This window comes from Heterocephalus glaber, unplaced genomic scaffold, assembly GCF_053883595.1.
Source record: "Heterocephalus glaber isolate CG9 unplaced genomic scaffold, H.glaber_assembly_v1.0 deba00001428, whole genome shotgun sequence".
Classification (NCBI taxonomy): domain Eukaryota; kingdom Metazoa; phylum Chordata; class Mammalia; order Rodentia; family Bathyergidae; genus Heterocephalus; species Heterocephalus glaber.
In genome coordinates this window covers 21,017,572-21,029,492 of record NW_028258293.1, presented here as the reverse complement: position 1 = coordinate 21,029,492, position 11,921 = coordinate 21,017,572, and the positions used below count along the sequence as shown (strand labels likewise).

Genomic DNA, 11,921 nt, shown 5'->3' with positions numbered 1-11,921 from the left:
ATAATCTGAAATAGGAAGAAAAGGTCCAAAAGTGTAGGGGAAGTGGGAGGGGAAGGGGAAAGGAAAAATTAGGAGAAAAGAAAAAAAATGGAAACGAAATCTATGTAAATAGGGAAGAGTAGAAGGGGTGAAGGGAGCACAGGGAATGGGGAAAAAATAAGAACCAAGATACATCATGTACAGGTACAAGTACCCAATGATAAATGTAAACGTATTGCATACCTAAAATGTACCAATAAAAGAATTTAAGCAAAAAAAAAGATTAAGTTAGCTAGAAAAAAGATCTAGAACCAATTAGTTTAAAACATTTTCTAAAAAATTTTTTTCTAGTATATTTCTGTCCCCACTATGTATCAGAAAATAGATCTGAACATCACAGTACCATCTTTACTAAATTAATCCTTCTACCTCACTTCACTTTTACTGTATTTGTTTTGTGTTTGTTCGTTTTGAGATAGACTATCACTATGCAGCCCCAAACTGCCCTCAAACTCTCAACCCTCCTGCTTCAGCATTCCGAATGATGGGATCACAGGCATGCCCTACCACATTTGGATATTTCTACTATCTTTAACAGCAAAAAGATAATGATAATCTAGGTAATGACCAAGAAGGACTACCACCAACCAAAAAAAAAATCTCCTGTCCTACTAAAAGTCTACTCAGCTTTTCTGCACCTCCTTTCTCTCTTCACCCATCTCCTGTTCTACTCAGCTCCAATCCCAGCCACCCACCTTCTTTCCCCTTTTGTCACACAGGAAGCATCCTCTGCCCTACCCACCTCTTGCCCAATCCCGCCCAGTCACAACTGGGAGCAAAGCTTCCATGACCCAGAAACAAAATAACATGAAAGGTACATATCTATTTGTTTTGCCTAATCCTATAATCAAAACACATCATATAACAGTTTGAGCTCACTGCAACTTCAGGAATCTTCCCCATGTTCCACAACCATTAGCTAACTTCCAATATCCTCTCAATGAGGAATCTTTGCCTTAGTTATGATAGATGATTGACGGGAAAAATAAACTTGCAGGTAGAAGCTCTTTTATGTTCCTTCACAAGCTGAAGGAGAGAGGATTCTGGGAGGATGATGGAGAAGGAAATAGCACTACTCCATGTTGGGGTGTAGAAATCATTTCTCCCCTACCTAGACAAGAACTGTGCAAGCAGAATCTATTGAAGTAACTAATTTGGAACTCTGGAGTCTATGGAAGGCTTAGAACTTCCAGGGAAAGTCTTAGACAGTAAATTTCAGTTAATTCAACTCTTGGCCAGGCAAAAGCTACCCACCCTTCACCCTCATGGCAGGCAGCTGTGCACGTGTTCCTGAAGCAATTACAATGTGCAAGAGCCAGTTTGAGCAAAAAGGACCTTGTCCTCCAAATATCATGATCTGTGCTCTGACTGCTGATTGTACCTTCTGATCACAGATGTTCAGACAAAGAGGCAGTGCTATAGACTGGATCTGGAATGTTCCCCCAAGGCCCATGCATTAAAGGCTTAGGCCCCAGCTTGGCACTATTAAAAGGTGGTGGAAACTTTAAGAGGTGAGGCCTCTTGGGAGGTCTGCTGATCATTGAGGGTATACCTTTAAAGGGGTCTATGGGCTAGGCATGATAGCTCATGCCTGTAATCCCAGCATGCAGGAGGCTGAGGCAAGAGGATCAAAGATTGAGGCCAGTCTGGGCAATTTAGCAATACTATCTCAAATTTTTAAAACAATAAAAGGGTGTAGGGTGGTAGAACACCCCTGGGTTCAATCTTCAGTAAAAAAATTAAAATTTGAAAATTTGAAAAAATAAGCCTGTAATCCCAGCACTCTGGAAGGCTGAGGCAGAAGGATAGCAAGTTTGAGCCCAGACTGGGCAACTTAGCAAGACTCAAAACATTTTCTTGGTACTTTTTTTTTTTTGGTACCAGAGATCAAACTCAGGACCTTGCGTTTTTGAGGCAGAAGTGGTGCCACTGAGCTAAATCCCCAACCCTCAAAAAATTTTCTTAAAAATATTTAAAAAGGGCTTGGAATGTAGCTCAGTGTGAAGACCCTGGATTCAATCCCCAGTACAATGAAGAGAAGAGAGGAGAGGGGAAGACAGAAGAGGGGAGGGAAGGGAGGGACGTGAGTCTCCTCTTCCCATTCATAATTTGGCTATGACCTTTGCTTCTCCATGCATTCTCTGCCACGATGTGCTGCCTTGACACGGGCCAAAAGCAATAGGGCCAGCCAGTGGACTGAAACTTCTAAAACTGAGCCAGAATAAATTTTTCCTTTTTATAAGTTGATTTTTCAGGCATTTTGTTATACTAATGGAAAGTTAACAAAGGAAGGTAGCAATTATTGTTGCAAGAATGAGGTCATATCCTTAATACCATATAGAAAAATTAATTCAAAATGAATCAAAGACATAAATGTAAGACCTGAAAGTCTTAGAAGAAAAAATAAGGTAAAAGCTTCAGAACACTGAAAAACTGAGGTTGATTTCTCAAATATGAAACCAAAGGCAGAAGCAACAAAAGAAAAAGTAGATAAAATGGACATTATGAAAAATTTTAAATTTGACATATCAAAAGATGCTATAAACAGAGTATGAATGCACCCCAGAGAATGAAAGAAAATATTTTCACATCATATATCTGATAAGGGACTCACATCTGATATATAGAGGGATTTCCTATAATTCAACAATAAAATACTTCAAAAATGGGCAAAGGACTTGAGTAGACATTTCACAAAAGAAGATATACAAACAGCCAAAACCACATGAACAAGTGTTCAAAACACTATTCATTAGAGAAATGCAAATCAAAGCCACAATGAGATAACCACCTTACACCCGTTAGAATGGCTACTATATAAAAACAAACACAGAAAAGAAGTATCCTAAGGTTGTAGAGAAACTGGAGCCCTTTGAACTCTTTTTTTTTTTTCTGGCACCGGGGATGGAACTTGGGTCCTTCCGCTTGCGAGGCAGGCGGTGGAACCACTGAGCTAAATCCCCAGCCCCACTGAACTCTTGATGGTAATGTAAAGTGTTATAGTTATCCTGGAAAACAGTATTGTGGTTCCTCAAAAAGTTAGAAAAAGAATTATTGTGTGATTACTGTGTAATTCTGGATCTATACAAAAAAGAATTGAAAGCAGAGTCTTGAAGAGGTATTTGTACACACAAAATACATGTAAAATGTATGCAAATGTATGTATACATATAAAATATATGCAAGACTGCTGAAACAGTAATTAGAGGAAAGTGTACAGGTGCTCCTTCATTTACAATGAAGTTATGTCCTCATAAACCCATCTGTAAAATGAATCGAAAAATGCATTTAATACAACTAACCTAGCAAACATATTTAGCCTTGCTTGCTTTAAACATCCTCAGAAAACTTCTACTAGCCTAAAGATGGGCAAAATCATCTAAACCAAAATCTATTTTATAATAACAAAGTGTAGATACTCATATGTTTTGTAGATATGAGATGCAAAACACAAAACACAATATTCAAAAAACACTGGCAACAAAGTACAGGGTAGGGCTGTCCAAAATTGTGAGAGAATATCCTGCATATCACTACTTCAAAGGAAAAAAATCAAAATTTAAAATTCAAAGTACAGTTTTACTGAATGGTATCGGTTTCAGAATACTGTAAAGTTAAAAACTTGAAAGTTGAATAATGGTAAGTTGGGAATCATTTATATAGTTTTAGATGTCTATTTTAAAAAGAAAAAGGAAGGCTAGGGATGTAACCAAGAGGTTAAAGCATACATTTAGCATGCTCAAGGCAAGGTGTTCAATCTCAAGTGCCACAAGCCATTCACAAGACACTGGACCTGTAGCTCAGTGGTAGAGCACTTTCCTAGTATGCTTAACACCCTAGGTTAGATCCCTAACACCAGAAACACATGCGCTTGCATGCGTGCATACACACACACACACACAAACACACATGTGCATATGTGATGTCAAATCGATAACCTAAACTTATATCTTAAAAAACTAAAAAAGAAGAACAAACTAAACCCAGAGCAAGCAAAAGGAAGAAGACAGTGATGACTAAGTGGAAGTCTATGAAATAATAGAAAAATACTGTAGAAAAAAAAATCAATGAAACCAAAAATTGGTTCTTTGAAAAGATTTTTTAAATTGACTTTAATTAGAATGAACAAAATAAAAAGAAAGGATAAACAGATTACTATATTCAGATCTTTGAAAAATGAAAATTATGAGAGAATATTATGGATAACATTTTGTCCACAAATTAGATAAATGGAATGGACAAGTTCTTAAACACAAAGTACTGAAACTGACTCAAAAGGGAACAGAAAATAGGAGTAGACCTAAAACCAATATAAAAATTGAATTAGTAATTAAAAATCTTTCCAAAAAGTCCAGCCCCGGATGATTTCAATCAAACACGTCAAAAATAACACCATTTTTACACAAACTCTTACAGAAAACAGGACATTTTCTAACTCATCCTGTGAGGCCATTATTATTTATCAGTACATATAAAGACACAAAGAAGAAAACTTGAGATCAAAATTCCTTGTGAATATACACACATACATCTTCTATGTCAGATTACCACACCAGGGCCCGGGATTTAGCTCAGTGGTGCCCCGCCTGGCTCAGACATGCAAGGTCCTGAATTTGATTCCCAGTACAAAAAAAAAAAAAATACTAGCACACCAAATTTAGCAACATATAAAAATGACTACACACCAGATAGTGGGGTTTATCCCAGGTAAGTAAGATTGGCCTAACATCTGACTTCATATAAACACTGTATTAATAGAATATAAGATTTAAAAACCACTTTTTTCAGTCACAGATCTGATCCTATAGGTAAAAAATTCAAAAGAATCTGCCAAAAACCTACTAGAACTTATTAATGATTCATAGGCTATATCTGTATGTAAATTTCAACTATATCTCTATAAACTAGCAATAAATAACCTGAAAATGAAACTGAGAAAATAATTCCATTCACAGCAGCATGAAAAGTTGCTAAAGGAAATGCAAGACACTATACAACATTCCTAAATGAAAGAAAATTAAAATAATAGATGGATATTCTATGTTCATAAACTCAAAAATCCAAAACTGTTGACCACAATTCTCCCAGAATTGATCTATAAATTAAATGCAACCCCTTCCAAAACTCTCACAGTCATTCTGCAGAAGTTGATACATTTTTTGGAAATATAAATGAACACCAAGACAATTTGGAACTGAAGAACATAATTCATGGACTTAACCTTCCAAGTTTCCAAACTTAGTATGAAACAACAATAATCAAGACAGTGTGGTATATCATAATGACAGACATACAGAGCAACAGAACAGAATTAAGAGTCTAGAAATTAACTCCTACATTTATGTTTAATTGATTTTTGACAAAAGTGCCAGACCAGTTAATGGGAAAAGACAGTCTAATAGACAAATGGTACTGAGCCAACAGGACATCCTCACATGAAGACTTGAATTTAGGCCCTTATCTCATAACTTAAACAAAAATTAATACAAAATGACATTTTTCATGTTTTGAATCCTTATTTATTTTTATTAGTATGTGTTTGCAGTACATAATGTTTACCTTCCTTGTGTGGAGTTAGTACGTATACATAACACATATTTATTTCTTTTTCATCCCTTTTCTCACCCCTCGCTTCCTCCTCCATTTCTTAGTCCCCTTCCCATTTGAGAAAGCGCTATCTCCCTACTTCCCATTATCTATTTTTTTTTAATTTATAGTCTGGGTTTCTCATATTTAAACTTATGTGTAGGGCCAGGGATTTAGCTCAGTGGTTCCGCCGCTTGCCTTGCAAGCACAAGGTCCTGAGTTCGATCCCCAGTACCAAAACAAAAAAAAACTTGTGTGTGATTTATTTCACTTAATATTATGGTCTCAAGATGCATCCATTTTCCTACAAACAACTGAAGTTCATTTTTCTTTATGGCAGAGTAGTATTAGTCCATTGTGTATAATAAGTAGCACATTTTCTTTATCCATAGCTTCCAAGATTTAGCTATTATGAATTGTGTTGCTATTTAAACATGGATATGCATATATCACTGTAATTATGTCTTTAACTCTTTCAGGAAGATGCAGTACCTAGAAAGGGAAGAGCTGGGTTAAATGGAATTTTTGTTTTAGTTTTCTCAGGAATCTCCATACTGATTTCCATAGTGGTTGTACTAGTTTACATTCCCTCCCAACAATGTAGAAGAGTACCCTCCCCCCCCCACACCCTTCATCCTTGTCAACATGTGTTATTCTTTGATTTCTTGATGATGGGCATTCTTTTGGGGGTAAGATGGAATCTCAGTGTTGTTTTAATTTGCATTTCTTTAGTGGCCAGTGATGTTGAGCATTTCTTCATGTATTTATTGGCCATCTGTACTTCTGTGAAGTGTCTAGTCATTTCACGTGCCCAATTTCTTTCATTTTGAGGGTCTACCTTTTTTGAGTTCTTTATTCTAGGTATTAGTCCTCTGTCTGAGGAATAGCTGGCAAAAAAATTTTCCCATTCTATAGAATGTCTTTTCATTCTGTTGGTTATTTCTTTTGCTGTGCAGAAGCTTTTTAATTTGATATGATCCCATTTGTTGATTCTTGGTACTAGTTCCTGTACAACTGGGATTTTGTTCAGAAAGTCCTTGCCTATACCTATGACTTCAAGAGTTTTACCTATTTTATCTTCCACCAGATTAAGTGTTTCTGTTTTAACATTTAGTTCCTTGATTCATTTTGATTTTAGTTTAGTATATAGTGAGAGATATATTCCTAGAGTCAATCTACTACACGTGGATAGCCAGTTTTCCCAACATCATTTACTAAAGAGGCTATCTTTCCCCTAGTGTATGTTTTTGGTCCTTCTGTCAAAGATTAAATAGTTGCATGTGCTCAGGGTTGTTTCTGCATCCTCTATTCTGTTAAAACTAAAATACATAACTTTTAAAAAATAGGAAAAACTTTTCATGACATTGTGTTGGGCAAATATTTCTTAGGTATGACACCAAACGCATCACCCATAAAAATTCCATCAAAAATTTTAAATGTTTGTGCTTCAAAAGACACTGCTAAGAAAATGAAAGACATTTTTTTAAAAAAGAAAATTAAAGACATCACACAGGCTGGAAGAAAATACTTACAAATCATACATCTGATAAGGGATTCTTGTCCAGAATTTGAACTCTTACAACTTAATAATTAAAAACACGTTAAAAGTGGGCAAACATTTGAACAGATATTTCACCAAAGGAGAAACAGAAATAGCTAATAACTACAAGAAAAAAGTATGTAACATCATTACTCATTAAGAAAATGCAAAGCTAAGTGTGGTGGTGCATGCCACCTGTGATCCCAGTACTCTGGGGAGCTGATGCAGGAGGATTACAAGTCCAAGCCCAGCCTGGGCAACTTGGTGAGACCCTGTCTCATAAAAAAATAATAATAATAATAATAAAAGGGGTAGGATCTCGGCCAGTGCAAAGACCCTATGTTTAATCCCCAGTACTGAAAACACATACATACATACATAATTACATACATACAAAATCACAATGCGATACTACTTTACATTCACTAGAATGACTATAATAAAACAGACAACAAGTATTAGAGAGACCATAGAAAAACTGGAGCCCTCATACATCACTTGTGGGAATATAAACAGGCAGCCACCTTGGAAAACAGTTTGGCAGTTCCTTAAAAATGTTAACTATATCCTCAGCAATTTCATTCCTATCTACTCAAGAGAAATCAAAACGTGTATCTACACAAAATCATATGCACTATCAGAGTATCTCCAAATTGAAAACAATTTAAATGGCCAACAATTGGTGAATGGATAAACAAAGTGTGGTGTATTCGCACAATGGAATCGTATTTGGCCATAAAAAGGAATGAAGTACTGATAGATGGTAAAACGTAGATAAGCCTCAAAAATGTAACACTAAGTAAAGGAAGCCAGATAAAAAGGGTCACATATCATATGATTCCATTTATATGAAATGTCCCCAAAAGGCAAATTTATAGGTGGCAAACAGAATACTGGTTATTGGGTCTAGAAGCAGAAGCTGAGAAATGATCACACAGGGTAGGCACTATGCATCATTTTCTGGTAACTAAATGTTCCCCAACTGGGCTGTGGTAATATTGGCACAACTGTGAATTTACTAAAAAGTACTATTTACACTTCAGGTGAATTTTATATGTGCATTATACCTCAATAAAGTAATTTTTTAAAATGCTACATGGATTTCAACTGTTTATATCTTCCAAATATTTTTCCTTTTAACTCTGATTCTTAAAAATAACAAAACTTTTTTCTAATCATTCCTACTTTGCAACCAATATTGTAACTTCCAGTCAATTTTTAACAGGTTGTGAAAGCTAATTCTCATAAGCGTGATTCATTTTCTTTAATAATCAAGGTGACACTTGATAATGAGTTTCCCTCACTCTTCAATAATCCAATGAGTTGATGTAATCAGGGAAAATGAATGATCTAATGACTCATCCTTTATACTGCTTTACAAAGCTGTAATGATCCTAAAGCCCCTAAATCTGCTAAAGAAATAAAAATACCACCTGTCAAAGACAATGAATCATACATTCTCTGGCATGTACCCTGTAGATAGATCACTGTCAAACTTTGGTATGATACTTGCTTCTGCATCCTGGGTTTTTAATCCTTTTTTGCCCTCCTTCACATAGAAAAAAAGAATTTATATTGATGTTCATTAGACTTGGTTTTTTCCTCCTCAAGAAAGTCCCAAATACAGTACCAATCTCTTTCCTGAGATCTTAAGACTAAAGATTTCTTCCAACTCATTTATCTCCTAAAACATATAACCCAGAAAAATATCTTCTACTTCTTGTCTATGGTAGTAAATTGACCCTTTGAAGACAGAGATCATGAAAGACTCACATGGATAGTTTCTCTGTGAAGCAGACATATTCTTAATTACTTTCCCTCTCTCCATTTATTGCTCCATTTCCAAGACTCACCAAAGGATTTCAGAAATACCTGGCTTGGGCTGTATTTGCTCTACAAGGGGCCTGATGGCAGGTTATTGTCCATTATTGTCCCCAACCAATCTTTTAAAAGACAAAATGAATTGTGGTTCATAGAATGAACCTTGAAATTATATAGACACATAAATGTTTATAAGTAGAAAAAGGTTTTCAATGTAAGGATTTAATTTAGTATCTGTCTTAGGCTCTAGTTTCATTCCAACCACCTCTCCCTCTATACATTCCTAAATGTTAAATTGTGGGAAAAAGTAGTTACAACTACATATTTGTTACATTCATTAAAGTGCATGTAGGGTGCTTGCTTCCATAGCAATATTCTAAAATTGGAATGATACAGAGATCAGCATGGTCTCTGTGCAAGGATGACACACAAATTCGGGGAGTGTTCCTTATTTTTAGACACAGTAATTATCAATAATAGTATTTCAACCTACCTAGCTGTGTGGGTATGAAGACAGGTGCTGATTGCTATTAAGCAGACATGTAAGTTTTCTTATTTAAAACTATTAAACTTGGGCTACTAAACAATAAAAATTTAAAACAATTAAAATATTTTTAAAGGAAAAGAATGCATGTAGGCAAAAAAAAATTTTTTTTTGGCAGTACTGAGCACTTAACCCAGGGCATTCACACTGAGCTACATCCTCAGCCCTTTTTATTTTGAAAGTGGTCTCACTAAGTCACTGGGTTGCCCAGATAGCCTGAACTTGTGATCCTCCTGCCCAACCTCCCAGAGTGCTGGCATTATAGGCAAGCACCTCCACACCTGGCTAAAGTCAACTCTTCTCTGGTCTAACAAGGGTCTATCTAGGTAAAAAAAATTAAATCAATTTCAACAAATACATATTGAATACCCACTCTTTAATAGACCTTGGAATAGTCAAGTGCCAACAAGGAACAGTTTCTGACTTCAGGAAGTTTACAGGTTGTTGGGAAAGAATGAACCATAACTACTTTTAGTTGGATTTGGATAAGTACAATATTATATATAAAAACAAAAAGCTGTAGTAACTGGGAATAACTGGAAAATATTTCAAAGAGCTGACTTGACAAAAAAAATTAATTCTTCAACTAGAATGACTGGAAATAGTTAAGAAATACTGGAGGCCAGGCCTGGTGATGCATACCTGTAATCCCAGCACTCAGGAGGCTGAGGCAGGAAGAGCACTGTGAATTCGAGGCCAGCCTGAGCTACATAGTGAGTTCAAGGCCAGTCTGAACTATATATCGGGACCCTGTCTCAAGAAACAAAACAAACAAACAGAATACTGGAGAAGAAAGTCAAGCAAGGTAAGGTATGTTATAGTACTGAGTGAATGAAAACATACTGAGAAATCAGACTGAAGTTTAAGATGATAATACAGGCTAATGTTTATTAAGTACTTACCATGTGCAAATACTATTAGACTTTCCACATACTAATTTATCTGATCTTCATGACCCTGGGAGGAATGTACTATTATAATTCTCATTTTATACATGACAAAATCGAGGTATAGAAAGATTAAGTAACCTGCTCATGACTGCACAAACACAACTAAAAGATATGGAGCCAAGTTCTTGAAATCAATAAATAATAAAGAAGACCAAATTCTGTCTCACTCTTGAGTATACTTATTGTAAGAGCAGCTAACAGGTATCTTATCTATCTCTTCTCTCATTAATCCCTAGTCTATTTTTCAAGGTCTAGCTCAAATACTGCCTTCTCTGCAAGGCTTTTCTTGATCCTCCCAGCTGAACAGAACCACTTTCTAAGCTTCACAGAATTTTATCTGCATCAATCTTGGGTCATAATATTTTGTCCTGGCATTACAGATCTTGTGTGCATCATTTCCTCTTTTTTTTTCTTTCATGTGATCCACTTGCTGCTCTCAGAACAGTGCCTGGCATGTAACACAGCTAAATCTCTAGAGTGCTTACTCTTTGTGATGCATTGTGGTAAGCATTTTAAAGGAATTATATCACAAAAGCCTTACCACACCCAATTCAATAGCTATTTTCAGCCATTATTGTGGGCTAAAATACTAGATGCATCTTAAGTTCAGTGAACAAGACAGACACCGTTTTTGCCCTCATGAAGCTGACAGTCTACAGAGGCTGGTATACTAGTATCCCCAGGTAAGAAGATGAGGAAAAGTGGACCTCAAAAAAGTAATTTGTTTGCCCAGAATCACACAGTAAGAAAGTGGCAGAGTTAAAATTTAAACCAGCTGTCCAGACTGGATATTCAGGACCCTATGCACATAACCACTGTGTTCTAAAGGAGATACCTGATAAACACTTCAGGAAGGAAAAGTTGGGAATACTCCTGAAATGAAGGATCACCTCAAGGATAATGAGGGGTTTCACTCCTTTTTCAGGGAAAGCAGGAAATGCATAAAAGTACAGACGGAGGTTGTAGTAGTAGCCTAATGCTGGTCTGCTAGCTCATTATTCCTCATCAAGGGCATATTTGACTAGCATGTTCTCTTAAAGTGAGCCCCACCACGCAGTGTCCCTTACTTAATAGGCCCTCTTGGGCATCAAGGCTTTGCTGCTCGCTAGGTGGTGTAGCTGAAGACACTGACACCAGTCACCTGTCACCTGGTGCTCATCTTCCAGACAGTGGAGTAAACGATAAGTAGAGTTCCTTACTTTAACCTGGTACAGTTATTCTTGAAAGGTGGATTCAGACTCCAAGGGCCGTCCAAGAGGGTGCGAATCTGTCCTTCCACTGGAGGGGTGACAGGATTATGAGAGACCCTACAACTCCTCAGGCGGCCCCTCCCAGCGCAACAGGAACCCCAGCCTAGCGCCTCCATTCCGAGCTATCAGACCGCTGGCCGGACAAGGCCATCTTGGCCGCCACATTCTTTGGCCTAATCACCTGCGCAAAC

General features: G+C 36.7%; 1 non-coding gene across 1 annotated transcript; it reads left to right on the top strand.

Moving 5' to 3' along the window:
• Positions 1 to 9,340: 9,340 nt before the first annotated feature.
• LOC147828003 (U6 spliceosomal RNA) lies at positions 9,341 to 9,442 on the top strand. The gene has a single exon (XR_015451508.1). It is a non-coding gene; the product is annotated as a U6 spliceosomal RNA (small nuclear RNA).
• The last annotated feature ends 2,479 nt before the right edge of the window (positions 9,443 to 11,921 follow it).